Raw genomic sequence first — 5,000 nt, forward strand, 5'->3', positions numbered from 1 at the left:
ATCGCCAGCGGATGAACGGCGGACGTTTCCCGCACTCGTAAGGTGCAATTCACACCTATAACATGCGTTTCATGAAGAGATATTTCCAATATGCGACATTCCCGCTGTCCCTATTCATGAGCTGCGAGCTGTACCACGTACAAGCTACAGACGCGATCGCATTGCTCACTGTACGGATTCTCATGCTGAGCCATCAGCTAGGAAGCGCCCCATCCATGTCGGCACCCGTGGGCGTTGCACTCGCAGTCGCAAAAAACGCTGGGCAAATATATATCTCGGAAGAGTAACGACAGTCCGAGCCTCCTGGCGTTGCACTCGCAGCCGCAAAAAAACGCTGGGCACATATATGTCTCGGAAGAGTAACGACAGTCCGAGTCTCCTGCGTGGGAAGAGTCTTTCTAGGCCCTGACCCACGGGAAGGGTGTAGCTTCCCCCATCCCGGACATTTGACGTCGTCACACTACCGGTATTGACTAATAGACTGATTGCTGATAATCATTAGCCATACACTGGGGGAAACGGCCGACAGGGGCGGCAACATAGTGGAGCCGCAGTGTCACTAATGTACAGAGATAGAACAGTTTCGACTGGAACTAGAGTAACCGTATACACGGCACTGATTAGTAATAGATGCAGAGCCATCAGAATACAGATAATATATACAACCGTCCCTATACATGCTGAAAGACTCTGCACACAATGAGAACCACACGTCAGCCAGACACTCTTATCACACACTACTCTCTTATCACACACAATATCTAACCACCAGCATGGAAGAACATCCAGTGCATCCTCTCCGCCACATGACACAATCCACACTATCATTACCAGACCGGGAGGTCCACCCAGAAAACACAATATCCCACCCTTCCGACATCCGCACATTGCTCAGCTAAGCCACGAACACCCACACATGTCCTACACAGTGGTGCACCCAACATCACAATACTGCCTCCTGTCACAGCACACAAACAATGGCAGGAATGAAAGACACAGATCTGCCACAACCATGGAATCGGAGCGCCGCCTGTCATGAGCCAAAAGTGCATCCTGACGTGACAAATCGGATAATACCGCAGGCATCCAATTACGATAATCACTATCAACGAACCTGCCGCCCCCCCCCCCCCAATACACCTTTCCCTACAACAATGTGTATCTGAACCTACGCTATATCGTACCTTAACCTAACCTATATCGTACCTTAACCTAACCTATATCGTACCTTAACCTAACCTATATCGTACCTTAACCTAACCTATATCGTACCTTAACCTAACCTATATCGTACCTTAACCTAACCTATATCGTACCTTAACCTAACCTATATCGTACCTTAACCTAACCTATATCGTACCTTAACCTAACCTATATCGTACCTTAACCTAACCTATATCGTACCTTAACCTAACCTATATCGTGCCTTAACCTAACCTATATCGTGCCTTAACCTAACCTATATCGTGCCTTAACCTAACCTATATCGTGCCTTAACCTAACCTATATCGTGCCTTAACCTAACCTATATCGTGCCTTAACCTAACCTAATTTGTGCCTTAACCTAACCTAATTTGTGCCTTAACCTAACCTAATTTGTGCCTTAACCTAACCTAATTTGTGCCTTAACCTAACCTAATTTGTGCCGTAACCTAACCTAATTTGTGCCGTAACGTAACCCATGTTGTGCCGTAACGTAACCCATGTTGTGCCGTAACGTAACCCATGTTGTGCCGTAACGTAACCCATGTTGTGCCGTAACGTAACCCATGTTGTGCCGTAACGTAACCCATGTTGTGCCGTAACGTAACCCATGTTGTGCCGTAACGTAACCCATGTTGTGCCTTAACCTAACCCATGTTGTGCCTTAACCTAACCCATGTTGTGCCTTAACCTAACCCATGTTGTGCCTTAACCTAACCCATGTTGTGCCTTAACCTAACCCACGTTGTGCCTTAACCTAACCTACGTTGTGCCTTAACCTAACCTACGTTGTGCCTTAACCTAACCCATGTTGTGCCTTAACCTAACCCATGTTGTGCCTTAACCTAACCCATGTTGTGCCTTAACCTAACCCATGTTGTGCCTTAACCTAACCCATGTTGTGCCTTAACCTAACCCATGGTGTGCCTTAACCTAACCCATGGTGTGCCTTAACCTAACCCATGTTGTGCCTTAACCTAACCCATGTTGTGCCTTAACCTAACCCACGTTGTGCCTTAACCTAACCCACGTTGTGCCTTAACCTAACCCACGTTGTGCCTTAACCTAACCCACGTTGTGCCTTAACCTAACCCACGTTGTGCCTTAACCTAACCTACGTTGTGCCTTAACCTAACCCATGTTGTGCCTTAACCTAACCCATGTTGTGCCTTAACCTAACCCATGTTGTGCCTTAACCTAACCCATGGTGTGCCTTAACCTAACCCATGGTGTGCCTTAACCTAACCCATGGTGTGCCTTAACCTAACCCATGGTGTGCCTTAACCTAACCCATGTTGTGCCTTAACCTAACCCATGTTGTGCCTTAACCTAACCCATGTTGTGCCTTAACCTAACCCATGTTGTGCCTTAACCTAACCCATGGTGTGCCTTAACCTAACCCATGTTGTGCCTTAACCTAACCCATGTTGTGCCTTAACCTAACCCATGTTGTGCCTTAACCTAACCCATGTTGTGCCTTAACCTAACCCATGTTGTGCCTTAACCTAACCCATGTTGTGCCTTAACCTAACCCATGTTGTGCCTTAACCTAACCCATGTTGTGCCTTAACCTAACCCATGTTGTGCCTTAACCTAACCCATGTTGTGCCTTAACCTAACCCATGTTGTGCCTTAACCTAACCCATGTTGTGCCTTAACCTAACCCATGTTGTGCCTTAACCTAACCCATGTTGTGCCTTAACCTAACCCATGTTGTGCCTTAACCTAACCCATGTTGTGCCTTAACCTAACCCATGTTGTGCCTTAACCTAACCCATGTTGTGCCTTAACCTAACCCATGTTGTGCCTTAACCTAACCCATGTTGTGCCTTAACCTAACCCATGTTGTGCCTTAACCTAACCCATGTTGTGCCTTAACCTAACCCATGTTGTGCCTTAACCTAACCCATGTTGTGCCTTAACCTAACCCATGTTGTGCCTTAACCTAACCCATGTTGTGCCTTAACCTAACCCATGTTGTGCCTTAACCTAACCCATGTTGTGCCTTAACCTAACCCATGTTGTGCCTTAACCTAACCCATGTTGTGCCTTAACCTAACCCATGTTGTGCCTTAACCTAACCCATGTTGTGCCTTAACCTAACCCATGTTGTGCCTTAACCTAACCCATGTTGTGCCTTAACCTAACCCATGTTGTGCCTTAACGTAACCCATGTTGTGCCTTAACGTAACCCATGTTGTGCCTTAACCTAACCTATAATGTGCCTTAACCTAACCTAAAGTGCGCCGTAACCTAAACTATATTGCGCCTTAACCTGACGCACGTTGTCGCTGAACCTGCTCTGTAATTGTTATGCAACCCGTTAAAGTAGTGTAGTGTTGCCTAACCGCAACCCTCGCAATATAGTTCGCTACTCGCACTGCCCGGTCCCCTGTGTATCGCGTCATGTTAAACACCTTGCAGGTGTTGCTGACTTTCCACATGCTCCTGCTATACACTGTAGTGTGGATAGCAGCAGGACGTACATGCCCCCCCCCCCTTCCCCCCTGCCTTCGCAAGCTGGTCGGTGAGAAGTTTGCATGTTCAATGCCCTTCGCATGCCGACGTACTCAGCCTACGTTGTGGTACGGCCTGTCACCTGTCCGCCGATGTACGCAAAACCCACAAACTGTACTGCACATTGCTCCGTATGTACTGAATGATACATCGTGGCCCATGTGACCGTATGACGACAGCGCCTAGCAACGGCGGACCATACAGTCCAAATATTGTGCACGCAGCTACGTGTCGTCTCCCTATAAGAGCTGGATTGCAGTGTGGTACGCCATACAGACGTGTGGGAGGAACGGACGCCCTGGATGGCGATCAGCATGAGCAGTCTGTTGATGTAGTGGAGCGTGTATTCGGACGTAGTCGTCTCTTCTCACACACCGTGATAGCATGTTGCACCGCGTTCCACATCTGCGACATGCTGCAGAGGCGGGCTGACAGTCGTTCGCGCAATGGACACCGCATACGTACGGGGTCTACCTTCCACGTGTTCTCTAGGCGTGCACATGTTGTTGCGTCTATGTGGGCAGACGTAGTGTGTTGTGACACCTGACACAGGCATGCAATACTCGTTGCAAATGGCGATGGACGTGTACGTTTGCTGGTGACGTTACGCAAATGAACAACCGGTAACCCGTTGTGGTGCGGTTGTTCTCGCTAGAGGTGAATCAGTGTTGGCGACGATCGGTCGAGCTATTAACCGGTTGTTTCAGGGATACCCACCATGCCCACGAACGTGAAAGGGGACCCACCATGCCCACGAACGTGAAAGGGGATCTGGGTGTGAGGCGATACGCGGCGGTGGCTGGGTGGGACCGTCCCCGGCCGGTGAGGGGGGGCCGCCCGGCGTGCTGGCAGCGCGGTGCGTGGGCGCACGCGCTACAGCCGGCTGGTGGGGGCGGCCGGTGGCAGGCGCGCCGGCCGACGGACGCGGCAGGCGGCGCAGCTGCGCGCCGGCGCCCCCTGCTCGCGGCGCCTTGCGGCCAAAGTAGGTCCTCGCGGGCCCGGTGCGAAGCGCGGTGGCCATCTGCAGTGTGCTGGTCCGATTGAGGACTTTGTGCGCTGAGGATGCGCCGCCGCCCGGCGCTCGGCGCCGCGACGCCGTCTGCTGCTCGGTCGCCCCAGCGGTTCTCGCAGGTGGTTTGTATCGCAGCTGTGCGGACGTGTTGGCGCGTGCGCTGTGCTGGGAGAGTTCGCTTCGGCACCCAAGTAGGGCTTTTGTCCTTCTGTGGCGCTGGCGTTGGAGCTGCCGGTCACCGTAGGTGGCGCGTGTTGTCTCCCGCCGG

The sequence above is a fragment of the Schistocerca serialis genome, unplaced genomic scaffold, assembly GCF_023864345.2.
Source record: "Schistocerca serialis cubense isolate TAMUIC-IGC-003099 unplaced genomic scaffold, iqSchSeri2.2 HiC_scaffold_360, whole genome shotgun sequence".
In the NCBI taxonomy this organism is placed as follows: Eukaryota; Metazoa; Arthropoda; class Insecta; order Orthoptera; family Acrididae; genus Schistocerca; species Schistocerca serialis.